The following is an 18,952-nucleotide window of genomic DNA, read 5'->3' as shown; positions in this document are numbered from 1 at the left end:
TTTCCAAGATCAAGTAACCTTATTAACCTGAAATTTTAACCAGGTTGGCCGAGTGGTTAAGGCGTTGGACTTAAGTTCCAGTGGACGATTGTCTGCGTGGGTTCGAACCCCACCTCTGGTATTAGCTAGGCTAACCTGTGTGATAAGAAGATTGAGGGACGCTTGGAGAGTTTTAACCGTGGAAATGCCTTAACATGATACCTTGTGGTGAAATATCGCACATGGCGAAATGGAATAGCACCAATAATTCTACAAGCCGTTTTTTCACGATGCGCAATTATGCCTTCCATATCCCAAACTGTCAAGCTCAAAATTCCAGATATTACCATCCCATCTTGCAGTTCCATTCATTTTGTTGAGTTATCAAAACGGCAAATTATTGAAAACTCTGACGGTCGTCAAATGGTAATGCTCTTGGGCGATTTAGAATACCAAGGTTCATTTCCCGTACCCTTTCCAAATTCAAGTAACCTTATTAACCTGAATGTTCAACCAGGGTGGCCGAGTGGTTAAGGCGTTGGACTTAAGTTCCAATGGACGATTGTCCGCGTGTGTTCGAACCCCACCTCTGGTATTAGCTATGCTAACCTGTGTGATAGGAAGATTGAGGGATGCTTGTAGAGTTTTAATCGTGGAAATGTGTTTGTTATGACACGTTGTGGCGAAGTATCGAACTTGGAGAGGTAGAACAACTGCAATTGTTGTACCAGCCGTTATTTCACAATGCGCAATTATTCCTTCTATGTCGCAAACTTTCAAACTCAAAATCACAGATATTACCATACTTTTTTGCAGTTCCAGTCAATCTGTTGGGTTATCAAAGCGGCAAATTATTGAAAACTCTGAAGATCGACAGATGTTAATGCTCTTGCGCGATTTAAAATAATAAGATTCATTGCCAGTACTTTTTCCAAGATCAAGTAACCTTATTAACTTTAAATTTCAACCAGGGTGGCCGAGTGGTTAAGGCGTTGGACTTAAGTTTCAATGGACTATTGTCCGCATGGTTCGAACCCCATCTCTGGTATTAGCTAGGCTAACCTGTGTGATAAGAATATTGAGGGATGCTTGGAGAGATTTAACCGTGGAAATGTGTTAACATGACACGTTGTGTTGAATTATCCCACAGGGCGAAATAGAATAGCCCCAATAATTCTACCAGCCATTACTTCACGATACGCAATAAAGCCTTCCATATCTGACACTTTCAAACCTATAATCCCAAATATTACCATCCCATTTTGCAGTTCCATTCATTTTGTTGCGTTATCAAATGGGTAAATTATTGAAAAATCTGAAGGTCGTCAAACGGTAGTGCTCTTGCGCGATTTCGAATACTAAGGTTTATTGCCAGTACGTTTTCCAAGTTCAAGTAACCTTGGTAACCTGAAAATTCAACCAGCGTGGCCGAGTGGTTAAGGCGTTGGACTTAAGTTCCAATGGTCGATTGTCCGCGTGGGTTCGAACCCCACCTCTGGTATTAGCTAGGTTTATCTCGGTGATAAGATTATTGAAGGATGCTTGGAGAATTTAAACGTGGAAATGTGTTTGCCATGACACGTTCTGGCGAAGTATCGAACCTGGAGAAATAGAACAACTGCAATAGTTGTACCAGCCGTTATTTCACAATGCGCAATTATTCCTTCCATTTCTCAAATTTTCAAACTCAAAATCCCAAATATTACCATCCCTTTTTGCAGTTCCAGTCAATTTGTTGAATTATCAAAACGGCAAATTATTAAAGAAATAAGAAGATCGACAGATGTTAATGCTCTTGCGCGATTTAAAATACTAAGGTTCATTCCCAGTACTTTTTTCAAGATCAAGTAACCTTATTAACCTGAAATTTCAACCAGGGTGGCCGAGTGGTTAAGGCGTTGGACTTAAGTTCCAATGGACGATTGTCCGCGTGGGTTCGAACCCCACCTCTGGTATTAGCTAGGCTAACCTGTGTGATAAGAAGATTGAGGGACGCTTTGAGAGTTTTAACCGTGGAAATGCGTTAACATGATACCTTGTGGTGAAATATCGCACATGGCGAAATGGAATAGCACCAATAATTCTACAAGCCGTTATTTCACGATGCGCAATTATGCCTTCCATATCTCAAACTTTCAAGCTCAAAATCCCAGATATTACCACCCCATCTTGCGGTTCCATTCATTTTGTTGAGTTATCAAAGCGGCAAATTATTGCAAACTCTGAAGGTTGTCAAATGGTAATGCTCTTGGGCGATTTAGAATACCAAGGTTCATTTCCCGTACCCTTTCCAAATTCAAGTAACCTTATTAACCTGAATGTTCAACCAGGGTGGCCGAGTGGTTAAGGCGTTGGACTTAAGTTCCAATGGACGATTGTCCGCGTGTGTTCGAACCCCACCTCTGGTATTAGCTAGGCTAACCTGTGTGATAAGAAGATTGAGGGATGCTTGTAGAGTTTTAATCGTGGAAATGTGTTTGCCATGACACGTTGTGGCGAAATATCGAACTTGGAGAGGTAGAACAGCTGCAATAGTTGTACCAGCCGTTATTACACAATGCGCAATTATTCCTTCCATGTCTCAAACTTTCAAACTCAAAATCACAGATATTGCCATAATTTTTTGCAGTTCCAGTCAATCTGTTGAGTTATCAAAACGGCAAATTATTGAAAAATCTGAAGGTCGTCAAATGGTAATGCTCTTGCGCGATTTAAAATATCAAGATTCATTGCCAGTACTTTTTCCAAGTTCAAGTAACCTTATTAACTTGAAATTTCAACCAGGGTGGCCGAGTGGTTAAGGCGTTGGACTTAAGTTCCAATGGACTATTGTCCGCATGGGTTCAAACCCCATCTCTGGTATTAGCTAGGCTAACCTGTGTGATAAGAAGATTGAGGGATGCTTGGCGAGTTTTAACCGTAGAAATGTGTTAACATGATAGGTTGTGTTGAATTATCCCACAGGGCGAAAAAGAATAGCCCCAATAGTTCTACCAGCCGTTACTTCACGATGCGCAATAATGCCTTCCATATCTCAAACTCCAAATCCCAAATATTACCATCCTTTTTTACAGCTCCATTCATTTTGTTGAGCTTTCAAAATGGAAAATTATAAAAAAATCTGAAGGTCGTCAAACGGTAATGCTCTTGCGCGATTTAAAATAATAAGATTCATTGCCAGTACTTTTCCAAGTTCAAGTAACCTTATTAACTTGAAATTTCAACCAGGGTGGCCGAGTGGTTACGGCGTTGGACTTAACTTCCAATGGACTATTTTCCGCATGGGTTCGAACCCCACCTCTGGTATTAGCTAGGCTAACCTGTGTGATAAGAAGATTGAGGGATGCTTGGAGAGTTTTAACCGTGGAAATGTGTTAACATGACACGTTGTGTTGAAGTATCCCACAGGGTAAAATAGAATAGCCCCAATAATTCTACCAGCCGTTACTTCTCGATACGCAATAATGCCTTCCATATCTGACACTTTCAAACTTAAAATCCCAAATATTACCATCCCATTTTGCAGTTCCATTCATTTTGTTGAGTTATCAAAAGGGCAAATTATTGAAAAATCTGAAGGTCGTCAAATGGTAATGCTCTTGGGCGATTTGGAATACCAAGGTTCATTTCCCGTACCCTTTCCAAATTCAAGTAACCTTATTAACCTGAATGTTCAACCAGGGTGGCCGAGTGGTTAAGGCGTTGGACTTAAGTTCCAATGGACGATTGTCCGCGAAGGTTCGAACCCCACCTCTGGTATTAGCTAGGCTAACCTGTGTGATAAGAAGATTGAGGGATGCTTGTAGAGTTTTAATCGTGGAAATGTGTTTGCCATGACACGTTGTGGCGAAGTATCGAAGTTGGAGAGGTAGAACAGCTGCAATAGTTGTACCAGCCGTTAATTCACAATGCGCAATTATTCCTTCCATGTCTCAAACTTTCAAACTCAAAATCACAGATATTGCCACAATTTTTTGCAGTTCCAGTCAATCTGTTGAGTTATCAAAACGGCAAATTATTGAAAAGTCTGAAGGTCGTCAAATGGTATTGCTCTTGCGCGATTTAAAATTATAAGATTCATTGCCAGTACTTTTTCCAAGTTCAAGTAACCTTATTAACTTGAAATTTCAACCAGGGTGGCCGAGTGGTTAAGGCGTTGGACTTAAGTTCCAATGGACGATTGTCCGCGTGGGTTCGAACCCCACCTCTGGTATTAGCTACGCTAACCTGTGTGATAAGAAGATTGAGGGATGCTTGGCGAGTTTTAACCGTGGAAATGTGTTAACATGATACGTTGTGTTGAATTATCCAACAGGGCAAAATAGAATAGCCCCAATAATTATACCAGCCGTTACTTCACGATACGCAATAATGCCTTCCATATCTGAAACTTTCAAACTCAAAATCCTAAATATTACAATCCCATTTTGCAGTTCCTTTCATTCTGTTGAGTTATCAAAACGGCAAATTATAGAAAAGTCTGAAGGTCGTCAAACAGTAATGCTCTTGCGCGATTTAAAATAATAAGATTCATTGCCAGTACTTTTCCAAGTTCAAGTATCCTTATTAACTTGAAATTTCAACCAGGGTGGCCGAGTGGTTACGGCGTTGGACTTAAGTTCCAATGGACTATTGTCCGCATGGGTTCGAACCCCACCTCTGGTATTAGCTAGGCTAACCTGTGTGATAAGAAGATTGAGGGATGCTTGGAGAGTTTTAACCGTGGAAATGTGTTAACATGACACGTTGTGTTGAATTATTCCACAGGGTAAAATAGAATAGCCCCAATAATTCTACCAGCCGTTACTTCTCGATACGCAATAATGCCTTCCATATCTGACACTTTCAAACTTAAAATCCCAAATATTACCATCCCATTTTGCAGTTCCATTCATTTTGTTGAGTTATCAAAAGGGCAAATTATTGAAAAATCTGAAGGTCGTCAAATGGTAATGCTCTTGGATGATTTAGAATACCAAGGTTCATTTCCCGTACCCTTTCCAAATTCAAGTAACCTTATTAACCTGAATGTTCAACCAGGGTGGCCGCGTGGTTAAGACGTTGGACTTAAGTTCCAATGGACGATTGTCCGCGTTGGTTCGAACCCCACCTCTGGTATTAGCTAGGCTAACCTGTGTGATAAGAAGATTGAGGGATGCTTGTAGAGTTTTAATCGTGGAAATGTGTTTGCCATGACACGTTGTGGCGAAGTATCGAACTTGGAGAGGTAGAACAGCTGCAATAGTTGTACCAGCCGTTATTTCACAATGCGCAATTATTCCTTCCATGTCTCAAACTTTCAAACTCAAAATCACAGATATTGCCACAATTTTTTGCAGTTCCAGTCAATCTGTTGAGTTATCAAAACGGCAAATTATTGAAAAGTCTGAAGGTCGTCAAATGGTAATGCTCTTGCGCGATTTAAAATAATAAGATTCATTGCCAGTACTTTTTCCAAGTTCAAGTAACCTTATTAACTTGAAATTTCAACCAGGGTGGCCGCGTGGTTAAGGCGTTGGACTTAAGTTCCAATGGACGATTGTCCGCGTGGGTTCGAACCCCACCTCTGGTATTAGCTAGGCTAACCTGTGTGATAAGAAGATTGAGGGATGCTTGTAGAGTTTTAACCGTGGAAATGTGTTAACATGACACGTTGTGTTGAATTATCCCCCAGGGTAAAATAGAATAGCCCCAATAATTCTACCAGCCGTTACTTCTCGATACGCAATAATGCCTTCCATATCTGACTCTTTCAAACTTAAAATCCCAAATATTACAATCCCATTTTGCAGTTCCATTCATTTTGTTGAGTTATCAAAACGGCAAATTATAGAAAAGTCTGAAGGTCGTCAAATGGTAATGCTCTTGCGCGATTTAAAATAATAAGATTCATTGCCAGTACTTTTTCCAAGTTCAAGTAACCTTATTAACTTGAAATTTCAACCAGGGTGGCCGAGTGGTTAAGGCGTTGGACTTAAGTTCCAATGGACTATTGTCCGCATGGGTTCGAACCCCACCTCTGGTATTAGCTAGGCTGACCTGCGTGATAAGAAGATTGAGGGATGCTTGGAGAGTTTTAACCGTGGAAATGTGTTAACATGACACGTTGCGTTGAATTATCCCACAGGGTAAAATAGAATAGCCCCAATAATTCTATCAGCCGTTACTTCACGATACGCAATAATGCCTTCCATATCTGACACTTTCAAACTTAAAATTCCAAATATTACCATCCCATTTTGCAGTTCCATTCATTTTGTTGAGCTTTCAAAATGGAAAATTATAAAAAAATCTGAAGTTCGTCAAATGGTAATGCTCTTGCGCGATTAGAATAATAAGATTCATTGCCAGTACTTTTTCCAAGTTTAAGTAACCTTATTAACTTGAAATTTCAACCAGGGTGGCCGAGTGGTTAAGGCGTTGGACTTAAGTTCCAATGGACTATTGTCCGCATGGGTTCGAACTCCACCTCTGGTATTAGCTAGGCTAACCTGTGTGATAAGAAGATTGAGGGATGCTTGGAGAGTTTTATCCGTGGAAAGGTGTTAACATGATACGTTGTGTTGAATTATCCCTCAGGGCAAAATAGAATAGCCCCAATAATTCTACCAGCCGTTACTTCACGATACGCAATAATGCTTTCCATATCTGAAACTTTCAAACTCAAAATCCTAAATATTACCATCCCATTTTGCAGTTCCTTTCATTTTGTTGAGTTAACAAAACGGCAAATTATAGAAAAGTCTGAAGGTCGTCAAATGGTAATGCTCTTGGGCGATTTAGAATACAAAGGTTCATTTCCCGTACCCTTTCCAAATTCAAGTAACCATATTAACCTGAATGTTCAACCAGGGTGGCCGAGTGGTTAAGGCGTTGGACTTAAGTTCCAATGGACTATTGTCCGCATGGATTCGAACCCCACTTCTGGTATTAGCTAGGCTAACCTGTGTGATAAGAAGATTGAGGGATGCTTGGAGAGTTTTAACCGTGGAAATGTGTTAACATGATACCTTGTTTTCCAAGATCAAGTAACCTTATTAACCTGAAATTTCAACCAGGGTGGCCGAGTGGTTAAGGCGTTGGGCTTAAGTTCCAGTGGACGATTGTCTGCGTGGGTTCGAACCCCACCTCTGGTATTAGCTAGGCTAACCTGTGTGATAAGAAGATTGAGGGACGCTTGGAGAGTTTTAACCGTGGAAATGCCTTAACATGATACCTTGTGGTGAAATATCGCACATGGCGAAATGGAATAGCACCAATAATTCTACAAGCCGTTTTTTCACGATGCGCAATTATGCCTTCCATATCCCAAACTGTCAAGCTCAAAATTCCAGATATTACCATCCCATCTTGCAGTTCCATTCATTTTGTTGAGTTATCAAAACGGCAAATTATTGAAAACTCTGAAGGTCGTCAAATGGTAATGCTCTTGGGCAATTTAGAATACCAAGGTTCATTTCCCGTACCCTTTCCAAATTCAAGTAAACTTATTAACCTGAATGTTCAACCAGGGTGGCCGAGTGGTTAAGGCGTTGGACTTAAGTTTTAATGGACGATTGTACGCGTGTGTTCGAACCCCACCTCTGGTATTAGCTAGGCTTACCTGTGTGATGAGAAGATTGAGGGATGCTTGTAGAGTTTTAATCGTGGAAATGTGTTTGTTATGACACGTTGTGGCGAAGTATCGAACTTGGAGAGGTAGAACAACTGCAATAGTTGTACCAGCCGTTATTTCACAATACGCAATTATTCCTTCTATGTCGCAAACTTTCAAACTCAAAATCACAGATATTACCATACTTTTTTGCAGTTCCAGTCAATCTGTTGGGTTATCAAAGCGACAAATTATTGAAAACTCTGAAGGTCGTCAAATGGTAATGCTCTTGCGCGATTTAAAATAATAAGATTCATTGCCAGTACTTTTTCCAAGTTCAAGTAACCTTATTAACTTTAAATTTCAACCAGGGTGGCCGAGTGGTTAAGGCGTTGGACTTAAGTTCCAATGGACTATTGTCCGCATGGTTCGAACCCCACCTCTGGTATTAGCTAGGCTAACCTGTGTGATAACAATATTGAGGGATGCTTGGAGAGATTTAACCGTGGAAATGTGTTAACATGACACGTTGTGTTGAATTATCCCACAGGGCGAAATAGAATAGCCCCAATAATTCTACCAGCCGTTACTTCACGATACGCAATAAAGCCTTCCATATCTGACACTTTCAAACCTAAAATCCCAAATATTACCATCCCATTTTGCAGTTCCATTCATTTTGTTGCGTTATCAAAAGTGTAAATTATTGAAAAATCTGAAGGTCGTCAAACGGTAGTGCTCTTGCGCGATTTTGAATACTAAGGTTCATTGCCAGTACGTTTTCCAAGTTCAAGTAACCTTGGTAACCTGAAAATTCAACCAACGTGGCCGAGTGGTTAAGGCGTTGGACTTAAGTTCCAATGGATGATTGTTCGCGTGGGTTCGAACCCCACCTCTGGTATTAGCTAGGTTTATCTCGGTGATAAGATTATTGAAGGATGCTTGGAGAATTTAAACGTGGAAATGTGTTTGCCATGACACGTTCTGGCGAAGTATCGAACCTGGAGAAATAGAACAACTGCAATAGTTGTACCAGCCGTTATTTCACAATGCGCAATTATTCCTTCCATTTCTCAAATTTTCAAACTCAAAATCCCAAATATTACCATCCCTTTTTGCAGTTCCAGTCAATTTGTTGAATTATCAAAACGGCAAATTATTAAAGAAATAAGAAGATCGACAGATGTTAATGCTCTTGCGCGATTTAAAATACTAAGGTTCATTCCCAGTACTTTTGTCAAGATCAAGTAACCTTATTAACCTGAAATTTCAACCAGGGTGGCCGAGTGGTTAAGGCGTTGGACTTAAGTTCCAATGGACGATTGTCCGCGTGGGTTCGAACCCCACCTCTGGTATTAGCTAGGCTAACCTGTGTGATAAGAAGATTGAGGGACGCTTTGAGAGTTTTAACCGTGGAAATGTGTTAACATGATACCTTGTTTTCCAAGATCAAGTAACCTTATTAACCTGAAATTTCAACCAGGGTGGCCGAGTGGTTAAGGCGTTGGACTTAAGTTCCAGTGGACGATTGTCTGCGTGGGTTCGAACCCCACCTCTGGTATTAGCTAGGCTAACCTGTGTGATAAGAAGATTGAGGGACGCTTGGCGAGTTTTAACCGTGGAAATGTGTTAACATGATACGTTGTGTTGAATTATCCAACAGGGCAAAATAGAATAGCCCCAATAATTATACCAGCCGTTACTTCACGATACGCAATAATGCCTTCCATATCTCAAACTTTCAAGCTCAAAATCCCAGATATTACCATCCCATCTTGCGGTTTCATTCATTTTCTTGAGTTATCAAAACGGCAAATTATTGAAAAATCTGAAGGTCGTCAAATGGTAATGCTCTTGCGCGATTTAAAATAATAAGATTCATTGCCAGTACTTTTTCCAAGTTCAAGTAACCTTATTAACTTGAAATTTCAACCAGGGTGGCCGAGTGGTTAAGGCGATGGACTTAAGTTCCAATGGACTATTGTCCGCATGGGTTCGAACCCCATCTCTGGTAGTAGCTAGGCTAACCTGTGTGATAAGAAGATTGAGGGATGCTTGGAGAGTTTTAACCGTGGAAATGTGTTAACATGACACGTTGTGTTGAATTATTCCACAGGGTAAAATAGAATAGCCCCAATAATTCTACCAGCCGTTACTTCTCGATACGCAATAATGCCTTCCATATCTGACACTTTCAAACTTAAAATCCCAAATATTACCATCCCATTTTGCAGTTCCATTCATTTTGTTGAGTTATCAAAAGGGCAAATTATTGAAAAATCTGAAGGTCGTCAAATGGTAATGCTCTTGGGTGATTTAGAATACCAAGGTTCATTTCCCGTACTTTTTCCAAGTTCAAGTAACCTTATTAACTTGAAATTTCAACCAGGGTGGCCGAGTGGTTAAGGCGTTGGACTTAAGTTCCAATGGACGATTGTCCGCGTGGGTTCGAACCCCACCTCTGGTATTAGCTAGGCTAACCTGTGTGATAAGAAGATTGAAGGATGCTTGTAGAGTTTTAACCGTGGAAATGTGTTAACATGACACGTTGCGTTGAATTATCCCACAGGGTAAAATAGAATAGCCCCAATAATTCTATCAGCCGTTACTTCACGATACGCAATAATGCCTTCCATATCTGACACTTTCAAACTTAAAATTCCAAATATTACCATCCCATTTTGCAGTTCCATTCATTTTGTTGAGCTTTCAAAATGGAAAATTATAAAAAAATCTGAAGTTCGTCAAATGGTAATGCTCTTGCGCGATTAGAATAATAAGATTCATTGCCAGTACTTTTTCCAAGTTTAAGTAACCTTATTAACTTGAAATTTCAACCAGGGTGGCCGAGTGGTTAAGGCGTTGGACTTAAGTTCCAATGGACTATTGTCCGCATGGGTTCGAACTCCACCTCTGGTATTAGCTAGGCTAAGCTGTGTGATAAGAAGATTGAGGGATGCTTGGAGAGTTTTATCCGTGGAAAGGTGTTAACATGATACGTTGTGTTGAATTATCCCTCAGGGCAAAATAGAATAGCCCCAATAATTCTACCAGCCGTTACTTCACGATACGCAATAATGCCTTCCATATCTGAAACTTTCAAACTCAAAATCCTAAATATTACCATCCCATTTTGCAGTTCCTTTCATTTTGTTGAGTTAACAAAACGGCAAATTATAGAAAAGTCTGAAGGTCGTCAAATGGTAATGCTCTTGGGCGATTTAGAATACAAAGGTTCATTTCCCGTACCCTTTCCAAATTCAAGTAACCATATTAACCTGAATGTTCAACCAGGGTGGCCGAGTGGTTAAGGCGTTGGACTTAAGTTCCAATGGACTATTGTCCGCATGGATTCGAACCCCACTTCTGGTATTAGCTAGGCTAACCTGTGTGATAAGAAGATTGAGGGATGCTTGGAGAGTTTTAACCGTGGAAATGTGTTAACATGATACCTTGTTTTCCAAGATCAAGTAACCTTATTAACCTGAAATTTCAACCAGGGTGGCCGAGTGGTTAAGGCGTTGGACTTAAGTTCCAGTGGACGATTGTCTGCGTGGGTTCGAACCCCACCTCTGGTATTAGCTAGGCTAACCTGTGTGATAAGAAGATTGAGGGACGCTTGGAGAGTTTTAACCGTGGAAATGCCTTAACATGATACCTTGTGGTGAAATATCGCACATGGCGAAATGGAATAGCACCAATAATTCTACAAGCCGTTTTTTCACGATGCGCAATTATGCCTTCCATATCCCAAACTGTCAAGCTCAAAATTCCAGATATTACCATCCCATCTTGCAGTTCCATTCATTTTGTTGAGTTATCAAAACGGCAAATTATTGAAAACTCTGAAGGTCGTCAAATGGTAATGCTCTTGGGCAATTTAGAATACCAAGGTTCATTTCCCGTACCCTTTCCAAATTCAAGTAAACTTATTAACCTGAATGTTCAACCAGGGTGGCCGAGTGGTTAAGGCGTTGGACTTAAGTTTTAATGGACGATTGTACGCGTGTGTTCGAACCCCACCTCTGGTATTAGCTAGGCTTACCTGTGTGATGAGAAGATTGAGGGATGCTTGTAGAGTTTTAATCGTGGAAATGTGTTTGTTATGACACGTTGTGGCGAAGTATCGAACTTGGAGAGGTAGAACAACTGCAATAGTTGTACCAGCCGTTATTTCACAATACGCAATTATTCCTTCTATGTCGCAAACTTTCAAACTCAAAATCACAGATATTACCATACTTTTTTGCAGTTCCAGTCAATCTGTTGGGTTATCAAAGCGACAAATTATTGAAAACTCTGAAGGTCGTCAAATGGTAATGCTCTTGCGCGATTTAAAATAATAAGATTCATTGCCAGTACTTTTTCCAAGTTCAAGTAACCTTATTAACTTTAAATTTCAACCAGGGTGGCCGAGTGGTTAAGGCGTTGGACTTAAGTTCCAATGGACTATTGTCCGCATGGTTCGAACCCCACCTCTGGTATTAGCTAGGCTAACCTGTGTGATAACAATATTGAGGGATGCTTGGAGAGATTTAACCGTGGAAATGTGTTAACATGACACGTTGTGTTGAATTATCCCACAGGGCGAAATAGAATAGCCCCAATAATTCTACCAGCCGTTACTTCACGATACGCAATAAAGCCTTCCATATCTGACACTTTCAAACCTAAAATCCCAAATATTACCATCCCATTTTGCAGTTCCATTCATTTTGTTGCGTTATCAAAAGTGTAAATTATTGAAAAATCTGAAGGTCGTCAAACGGTAGTGCTCTTGCGCGATTTTGAATACTAAGGTTCATTGCCAGTACGTTTTCCAAGTTCAAGTAACCTTGGTAACCTGAAAATTCAACCAACGTGGCCGAGTGGTTAAGGCGTTGGACTTAAGTTCCAATGGATGATTGTCCGCGTGGGTTCGAACCCCACCTCTGGTATTAGCTAGGTTTATCTCGGTGATAAGATTATTGAAGGATGCTTGGAGAATTTAAACGTGGAAATGTGTTTGCCATGACACGTTCTGGCGAAGTATCGAACCTGGAGAAATAGAACAACTGCAATAGTTGTACCAGCCGTTATTTCACAATGCGCAATTATTCCTTCCATTTCTCAAATTTTCAAACTCAAAATCCCAAATATTACCATCCCTTTTTGCAGTTCCAGTCAATTTGTTGAATTATCAAAACGGCAAATTATTAAAGAAATAAGAAGATCGACAGATGTTAATGCTCTTTGCGCGATTTAAAATACTAAGGTTCATTCCCAGTACTTTTGTCAAGATCAAGTAACCTTATTAACCTGAAATTTCAACCAGGGTGGCCGAGTGGTTAAGGCGTTGGACTTAAGTTCCAATGGAAGATTGTCCGCGTGGGTTCGAACCCCACCTCTGGTATTAGCTAGGCTAACCTGTGTGATAAGAAGATTGAGGGACGCTTTGAGAGTTTTAACCGTGGAAATGTGTTAACATGATACCTTGTTTTCCAAGATCAAGTAACCTTATTAACCTGAAATTTCAACCAGGGTGGCCGAGTGGTTAAGGCGTTGGACTTAAGTTCCAGTGGACGATTGTCTGCGTGGGTTCGAACCCCACCTCTGGTATTAGCTAGGCTAACCTGTGTGATAAGAAGATTGAGGGACGCTTGGAGAGTTTTAACCGTGGAAATGCCTTAACATGATACCTTGTGGTGAAATATCGCACATGGCGAAATGGAATAGCACCAATAATTCTACAAGCCGTTTTTTCACGATGCGCAATTATGCCTTCCATATCCCAAACTGTCAAGCTCAAAATTCCAGATATTACCATCCCATCTTGCAGTTCCATTCATTTTGTTGAGTTATCAAAACGGCAAATTATTGAAAACTCTGAAGGTCGTCAAATGGTAATGCTCTTGGGCAATTTAGAATACCAAGGTTCATTTCCCGTACCCTTTCCAAATTCAAGTAAACTTATTAACCTGAATGTTCAACCAGGGTGGCCGAGTGGTTAAGGCGTTGGACTTAAGTTTTAATGGACGATTGTCCGCGTGTGTTCGAACCCCACCTCTGGTATTAGCTATGCTAACCTATGTGATAGGAAGATTGAGGGATGCTTGTAGAGTTTTAATTGTGGAAATGTGTTTGTTATGACACGTTGTGGCGAAGTATCGAACTTGGAGAGGTAGAACAACTGCAATAGTTGTACCAGCCGTTATTTCACAATGCGCAATTATTCCTTCTATGTCGCAAACTTTCAAACTCAAAATCACAGATATTACCATACTTTTTTGCAGTTCCAGTCAATCTGTTGGGTTATCAAAGCGACAAATTATTGAAAACTCTGAAGGTCGTCAAATGGTAATGCTCTTGCGCGATTTAAAATAATAAGATTCATTGCCAGTACTTTTTCCAAGTTCAAGTAACCTTATTAACTTTACATTTCAACCAGGGTGGCCGAGTGGTTAAGGCGTTGGACTTAAGTTCCAATGGACTATTGTCCGCATGGTTCGAACCCCACCTCTGGTATTAGCTAGGCTAACCTGTGTGATAACAATATTGAGGGATGCTTGGAGAGATTTAACCGTGGAAATGTGTTAACATGACACGTTGTGTTGAATTATCCCACAGGGCGAAATAGAATAGCCCCAATAATTCTACCAGCCGTTACTTCACGATACGCAATAAAGCCTTCCATATCTGACACTTTCAAACCTAAAATCCCAAATATTACCATCCCATTTTGCAGTTCCATTCATTTTGTTGCGTTATCAAAAGTGTAAATTATTGAAAAATCTGAAGGTCGTCAAACGGTAGTGCTCTTGCGCGATTTTGAATACTAAGGTTCATTGCCAGTACGTTTTCCAAGTTCAAGTAACCTTGGTAACCTGAAAATTCAACCAGCGTGGCCGAGTGGTTAAGGCGTTGGACTTAAGTTCCAATGGATGATTGTCCGCGTGGGTTCGAACCCCACCTCTGGTATTAGCTAGGTTTATCTCGGTGATAAGTTTATTGAAGGATGCTTGGAGAATTTAAACGTGGAAATGTGTTTGCCATGACACGTTCTGGCGAAGTATCGAACCTGGAGAAATAGAACAACTGCAATGGTTGTACCAGCCGTTATTTCACAATGCGCAATTATTCCTTCCATTTCTCAAATTTTCAAACTCAAAATCCCAAATATTACCATCCCTTTTTGCAGTTCCAGTCAATTTGTTGAATTATCAAAACGGCAAATTATTAAAGAAATAAGAAGATCGACAGATGTTAATGCTCTTGCGCGATTTAAAATACTAAGGTTCATTCCCAGTACTTTTTTCAAGTTCAAGTAACCTTATTAACCTGAAATTTCAACCAGGGTGGCCAAGTGGTTAAGGCGTTGAACTTAAGTTCCAATGGACGATTGTCCGCGTGGGTTCGAACCCCACCTCTGGTATTAGCTAGGCTAACCTGTGTGATAAGAAGATTGAGGGACGCTTTGAGAGCTTTAACCGTGGAAATGCGTTAACATGATACCTTGTGGTGAAATATCGCACATGGCGAAATGGAATAGCACCAATAATTCTACAAGCCGTTATTTCACGATGCGCAATTATGCCTTCCATATCTCAAACTTTCAAGCTCAAAATCCCAGATATTACCATCCCATCTTGCGGTTCCATTCATTTTGTTGAGTTATCAAAGCGGCAAATTATTGCAAACTCTGAAGGTTGTCAAATGGTAATGCTCTTGGGCGATTTTGAATACCAAGGTTCATTTCCCGTACCCTTTCCAAATTCAAGTAACCTTATTAACCTGAATGTTCAACCAGGGTGGCCGAGTGGTTAAGGCGTTGGACTTAAGTTCCAATGGACGATTGTCCGCGTGTGTTCGAACCCCACCTCTGGTATTAGCTAGGCTAACCTGTGTGATAAGAAGATTGAAGGATGCTTGTAGAGTTTTAATCGTGGAAATGTGTTTGCCATGACACGTTGTGGCGAAGTATCGAACTTGGAGAGGTAGAACAGCTGCAATAGTTGTACCAGCCGTTATTTCGCAATGCGCAATTATTCCTTCCATGTCTCAAACTTTCAAACTCAAAATCACAGATATTGCCATAATTTTTTGCAGTTCCAGTCAATCTGTTGAGTTATCAAAACGGCAAATTATTGAAAAATCTGAAGGTCGTCAAATGGTAATGCTCTTGCGCGATTTAAAATAATAAGATTCATTGCCAGTTCTTTTTCCAAGTTCAAGTAACCTTATTAACTTGAAATTTCAACCAGGGTGGCCGAGTGGTTAAGGCGTTGGACTTAAGTTCCAATGGACTATTGTCCGCATGGGTTCGAACCCCATCTCTGGTATTAGCTAGGCTAACCTGTGTGATAAGAAGATTGAGGGACGCTTTGAGAGCTTTAACCGTGGAAATGCGTTAACATGATACCTTGTGGTGAAATATCGCACATGGCGAAATGGAATAGCACCAATAATTCTACAAGCCGTTATTTCACGATGCGCAATTATGCCTTCCATATCTCAAACTTTCAAGCTCAAAATCCCAGATATTACCATCCCATCTTGCGGTTCCATTCATTTTGTTGAGTTATCAAAGCGGCAAATTATTGCAAACTCTGAAGGTTGTCAAATGGTAATGCTCTTGGACGATTTTGAATACCAAGGTTCATTTCCCGTACCCTTTCCAAATTCAAGTAACCTTATTAACCTGAATGTTCAACCAGGGTGGCCGAGTGGTTAAGGCGTTGGACTTAAGTTCCAATGGACGATTGTCCGCGTGTGTTCGAACCCCACCTCTGGTATTAGCTAGGCTAACCTGTGTGATAAGAAGATTGAAGGATGCTTGTAGAGTTTTAATCGTGGAAATGTGTTTGCCATGACACGTTGTGGCGAAGTATCGAACTTGGAGAGGTAGAACAGCTGCAATAGTTGTACCAGCCGTTATTTCGCAATGCGCAATTATTCCTTCCATGTCTCAAACTTTCAAACTCAAAATCACAGATATTGCCATAATTTTTTGCAGTTCCAGTCAATCTGTTGAGTTATCAAAACGGCAAATTATTGAAAAATCTGAAGGTCGTCAAATGGTAATGCTCTTGCGCGATTTAAAATAATAAGATTCATTGCCAGTTCTTTTTCCAAGTTCAAGTAACCTTATTAACTTGAAATTTCAACCAGGGTGGCCGAGTGGTTAAGGCGTTGGACTTAAGTTCCAATGGACTATTGTCCGCATGGGTTCGAACCCCATCTCTGGTATTAGCTAGGCTAACCTGTGTGATAAGAAGATTGAGGGATGCTTGGCGAGTTTTAACCGTAGAAATGTGTTAACATGATAGGTTGTGTTGAATTATCCCACAGGGCGAAAAAGAATAGCCCCAATAGTTCTACCAGCCGTTACTTCACGATGCGCAATAATGCCTTCCATATCTCAAACTCCAAATCCCAAATATTACCATCCTTTTTTACAGCTCCATTCATTTTGTTGAGCTTTCAAAATGGAAAATTATAAAAAAATCTGAAGGTCGTCAAACGGTAATGCTCTTGCGCGATTTAAAATAATAAGATTCATTGCCAGTACTTTTCCAAGTTCAAGTAACCTTATTAACTTGAAATTTCAACCAGGGTGGCCGAGTGGTTACGGCGTTGGACTTAAGTTCCAATGGACTATTTTCCGCATGGGTTCGAACCCCACCTCTGGTATTAGCTAGGCTAACCTGAGTGATAAGAAGATTGAGGGATGCTTGGAGAGTTTTAACCGTGGAAATGTGTTAACATGACACGTTGTGTTGAATTATCCCACGTTTTCCAAGTTCAAGTAACCTTGGTAACCTGAAAATTCAACCAGCGTGGCCGAGTGGTTAAGGCGTTGGACTTAAGTTCCAATGGACGATTGTCCGCGTGGGTTCGAACCCCACCTCTGGTATTAGCTAGGTTTATCCTGGTGATAAGATTATTGAAGGATGCTTGGAGAATTTAAACGTGGAAATGTGTTTGCCATGACACGTTCTGGCGAAGTATCGAACCTGGAGAAATAGAACAACTGCAATAGTTGTACCAGCCGTTATTTCACAATGCGCAATTATTCCTTCCATTTCTCAAATTTTCAAACTCAAAATCCCAAATATTGCCATCCCTTTTAGCAGTTCCAGTCAATTTGTTGAATTATCAAAACGGCAAATTATTAAAGAAATAAGAAGATCGACAGATGTTAATGCTCTTGCGCGATTTAAAATACTAAGGTTCATTCCCAGTACTTTTTTCAAGATCAAGTAACCTTATTAACCTGAAATTTCAACCAGGGTGGCCGAGTGGTTAAGGCGTTGGACTTAAGTTCCAATGGACGATTGTCCGCGTGGGTTCGAACCCCACCTCTGGTATTAGCTAGGCTAACCTGTGTGATAAGAAGATTGAGGGACGCTTTGAGAGCTTTAACCGTGGAAATGCGTTAACATGATACCTTGTGGTGAAATATCGGACATGGCGAAATGGAATAGCACCAATAATTCTACAAGCCGTTATTTCACGATGCGCAATTATGCCTTCCATATCTCAAACTTTCAAGCTCAAAATCCCAGATATTACCATCCCATCTTGCGGTTCCATTCATTTTGTTGAGTTATCAAAGCGGCAAATTATTGCAAACTCTGAAGGTTGTCAAATGGTAATGCTCTTGGGCGATTTAGAATACCAAGGTTCATTTCCCGTACCCTTTCCAAATTCAAGTAACCTTATTAACCTGAATGTTCAACCAGGGTGGCCGAGTGGTTAAGGCGTTGGACTTAAGTTCCAATGGACGATTGTCCGCGTGTGTTCGAACCCCACCTCTGGTATTAGCTAGGTTAACCTGTGTGATAAGAAGATTGAAGGATGCTTGTACAGTTTTAATCGTGGAAATGTGTTTGCCATGACACGTTGCGGCGAAGTATCGAACTTGGAGAGGTAGAACAGCTGCAATAGTTGTACCAGCCGTTATTTCACAATGCGCAATTATTCCTTCCATGTCTCAAACTTTCAAACTCAAAATCACAGATATTGCCATAATTTTTTGCAGTTCCAGTCAATCTGTTGAGTTATCAAAACGGCAAATTATTGAAAAATCTGAAGGTCGTCAAATGGTAATGCTCTTGCGCGATTTAAAATAATAAGATTCATTGCCAGTACTTTTTCCAAGTTCAAGTAACCTTATTAACTTAAAATTTCAACCAGGGTGGCCGAGTGGTTAAGGCGTTGGACTTAAGTTCCAATGGACTATTGTCCGCATGGGTTCGAACCCCATCTCTGGTATTAGCTAGGCTAACCTGTGTGATAAGAAGATTGAGGGATGCTTGGCGAGTTTTAACCGTAGAAATGTGTTAACATGATAGGTTGTGTTGAATTATCCCACAGGGCGAAAAAGAATAGCCCCAATAG

General features: G+C 40.5%; 31 non-coding genes across 31 annotated transcripts; all 31 read left to right on the top strand.

The window, feature by feature from the left end:
* The first annotated feature begins 491 nt into the window (after positions 1-491).
* On the top strand, positions 492-574 carry Trnal-uaa (transfer RNA leucine (anticodon UAA)). The gene has a single exon. It is a non-coding gene; the product is annotated as a tRNA-Leu (tRNA).
* An 823-nt stretch (positions 575-1,397) lies between these two features.
* Trnal-uaa (transfer RNA leucine (anticodon UAA)) lies at positions 1,398-1,480 on the top strand. Its single transcript has one exon. It is a non-coding gene; the product is annotated as a tRNA-Leu (tRNA).
* A 371-nt stretch (positions 1,481-1,851) lies between these two features.
* Positions 1,852-1,934, top strand: Trnal-uaa (transfer RNA leucine (anticodon UAA)). Its single transcript has one exon. It is a non-coding gene; the product is annotated as a tRNA-Leu (tRNA).
* A 370-nt stretch (positions 1,935-2,304) lies between these two features.
* Trnal-uaa (transfer RNA leucine (anticodon UAA)) lies at positions 2,305-2,387 on the top strand. Its single transcript has one exon. It is a non-coding gene; the product is annotated as a tRNA-Leu (tRNA).
* A 371-nt stretch (positions 2,388-2,758) lies between these two features.
* Trnal-uaa (transfer RNA leucine (anticodon UAA)) lies at positions 2,759-2,841 on the top strand. Its single transcript has one exon. It is a non-coding gene; the product is annotated as a tRNA-Leu (tRNA).
* Positions 2,842-4,109: 1,268 nt separating this feature from the next.
* Trnal-uaa (transfer RNA leucine (anticodon UAA)) lies at positions 4,110-4,192 on the top strand. Its single transcript has one exon. It is a non-coding gene; the product is annotated as a tRNA-Leu (tRNA).
* A 369-nt stretch (positions 4,193-4,561) lies between these two features.
* Positions 4,562-4,644, top strand: Trnal-uaa (transfer RNA leucine (anticodon UAA)). The gene has a single exon. It is a non-coding gene; the product is annotated as a tRNA-Leu (tRNA).
* Positions 4,645-5,468: 824 nt separating this feature from the next.
* Trnal-uaa (transfer RNA leucine (anticodon UAA)) lies at positions 5,469-5,551 on the top strand. The gene has a single exon. It is a non-coding gene; the product is annotated as a tRNA-Leu (tRNA).
* Positions 5,552-5,921: 370 nt separating this feature from the next.
* Positions 5,922-6,004, top strand: Trnal-uaa (transfer RNA leucine (anticodon UAA)). Its single transcript has one exon. It is a non-coding gene; the product is annotated as a tRNA-Leu (tRNA).
* Positions 6,005-6,373: 369 nt separating this feature from the next.
* Trnal-uaa (transfer RNA leucine (anticodon UAA)) lies at positions 6,374-6,456 on the top strand. Its single transcript has one exon. It is a non-coding gene; the product is annotated as a tRNA-Leu (tRNA).
* Positions 6,457-6,826: 370 nt separating this feature from the next.
* Positions 6,827-6,909, top strand: Trnal-uaa (transfer RNA leucine (anticodon UAA)). Its single transcript has one exon. It is a non-coding gene; the product is annotated as a tRNA-Leu (tRNA).
* A 123-nt stretch (positions 6,910-7,032) lies between these two features.
* On the top strand, positions 7,033-7,115 carry Trnal-uaa (transfer RNA leucine (anticodon UAA)). The gene has a single exon. It is a non-coding gene; the product is annotated as a tRNA-Leu (tRNA).
* A 1,730-nt stretch (positions 7,116-8,845) lies between these two features.
* On the top strand, positions 8,846-8,928 carry Trnal-uaa (transfer RNA leucine (anticodon UAA)). Its single transcript has one exon. It is a non-coding gene; the product is annotated as a tRNA-Leu (tRNA).
* Positions 8,929-9,051: 123 nt separating this feature from the next.
* On the top strand, positions 9,052-9,134 carry Trnal-uaa (transfer RNA leucine (anticodon UAA)). The gene has a single exon. It is a non-coding gene; the product is annotated as a tRNA-Leu (tRNA).
* A 370-nt stretch (positions 9,135-9,504) lies between these two features.
* Positions 9,505-9,587, top strand: Trnal-uaa (transfer RNA leucine (anticodon UAA)). Its single transcript has one exon. It is a non-coding gene; the product is annotated as a tRNA-Leu (tRNA).
* Positions 9,588-9,957: 370 nt separating this feature from the next.
* On the top strand, positions 9,958-10,040 carry Trnal-uaa (transfer RNA leucine (anticodon UAA)). Its single transcript has one exon. It is a non-coding gene; the product is annotated as a tRNA-Leu (tRNA).
* A 369-nt stretch (positions 10,041-10,409) lies between these two features.
* Trnal-uaa (transfer RNA leucine (anticodon UAA)) lies at positions 10,410-10,492 on the top strand. The gene has a single exon. It is a non-coding gene; the product is annotated as a tRNA-Leu (tRNA).
* Positions 10,493-10,862: 370 nt separating this feature from the next.
* Positions 10,863-10,945, top strand: Trnal-uaa (transfer RNA leucine (anticodon UAA)). The gene has a single exon. It is a non-coding gene; the product is annotated as a tRNA-Leu (tRNA).
* Positions 10,946-11,068: 123 nt separating this feature from the next.
* On the top strand, positions 11,069-11,151 carry Trnal-uaa (transfer RNA leucine (anticodon UAA)). Its single transcript has one exon. It is a non-coding gene; the product is annotated as a tRNA-Leu (tRNA).
* Positions 11,152-12,882: 1,731 nt separating this feature from the next.
* Trnal-uaa (transfer RNA leucine (anticodon UAA)) lies at positions 12,883-12,965 on the top strand. The gene has a single exon. It is a non-coding gene; the product is annotated as a tRNA-Leu (tRNA).
* Positions 12,966-13,088: 123 nt separating this feature from the next.
* Positions 13,089-13,171, top strand: Trnal-uaa (transfer RNA leucine (anticodon UAA)). The gene has a single exon. It is a non-coding gene; the product is annotated as a tRNA-Leu (tRNA).
* A 1,276-nt stretch (positions 13,172-14,447) lies between these two features.
* On the top strand, positions 14,448-14,530 carry Trnal-uaa (transfer RNA leucine (anticodon UAA)). The gene has a single exon. It is a non-coding gene; the product is annotated as a tRNA-Leu (tRNA).
* A 371-nt stretch (positions 14,531-14,901) lies between these two features.
* Positions 14,902-14,984, top strand: Trnal-uaa (transfer RNA leucine (anticodon UAA)). Its single transcript has one exon. It is a non-coding gene; the product is annotated as a tRNA-Leu (tRNA).
* A 370-nt stretch (positions 14,985-15,354) lies between these two features.
* On the top strand, positions 15,355-15,437 carry Trnal-uaa (transfer RNA leucine (anticodon UAA)). Its single transcript has one exon. It is a non-coding gene; the product is annotated as a tRNA-Leu (tRNA).
* A 371-nt stretch (positions 15,438-15,808) lies between these two features.
* Positions 15,809-15,891, top strand: Trnal-uaa (transfer RNA leucine (anticodon UAA)). Its single transcript has one exon. It is a non-coding gene; the product is annotated as a tRNA-Leu (tRNA).
* A 370-nt stretch (positions 15,892-16,261) lies between these two features.
* Positions 16,262-16,344, top strand: Trnal-uaa (transfer RNA leucine (anticodon UAA)). Its single transcript has one exon. It is a non-coding gene; the product is annotated as a tRNA-Leu (tRNA).
* Positions 16,345-16,715: 371 nt separating this feature from the next.
* On the top strand, positions 16,716-16,798 carry Trnal-uaa (transfer RNA leucine (anticodon UAA)). Its single transcript has one exon. It is a non-coding gene; the product is annotated as a tRNA-Leu (tRNA).
* A 584-nt stretch (positions 16,799-17,382) lies between these two features.
* Positions 17,383-17,465, top strand: Trnal-uaa (transfer RNA leucine (anticodon UAA)). Its single transcript has one exon. It is a non-coding gene; the product is annotated as a tRNA-Leu (tRNA).
* Positions 17,466-17,836: 371 nt separating this feature from the next.
* Trnal-uaa (transfer RNA leucine (anticodon UAA)) lies at positions 17,837-17,919 on the top strand. The gene has a single exon. It is a non-coding gene; the product is annotated as a tRNA-Leu (tRNA).
* Positions 17,920-18,289: 370 nt separating this feature from the next.
* On the top strand, positions 18,290-18,372 carry Trnal-uaa (transfer RNA leucine (anticodon UAA)). Its single transcript has one exon. It is a non-coding gene; the product is annotated as a tRNA-Leu (tRNA).
* Positions 18,373-18,743: 371 nt separating this feature from the next.
* On the top strand, positions 18,744-18,826 carry Trnal-uaa (transfer RNA leucine (anticodon UAA)). Its single transcript has one exon. It is a non-coding gene; the product is annotated as a tRNA-Leu (tRNA).
* Positions 18,827-18,952: the final 126 nt, after the last annotated feature.

This window comes from Hydractinia symbiolongicarpus, chromosome 2 (genome assembly GCF_029227915.1).
Source record: "Hydractinia symbiolongicarpus strain clone_291-10 chromosome 2, HSymV2.1, whole genome shotgun sequence".
NCBI classification, from domain to species: Eukaryota; Metazoa; Cnidaria; class Hydrozoa; order Anthoathecata; family Hydractiniidae; genus Hydractinia; species Hydractinia symbiolongicarpus.
Note: the sequence above shows the minus strand (reverse complement) of the source record. Positions and strands in the feature narration are given on the sequence as shown.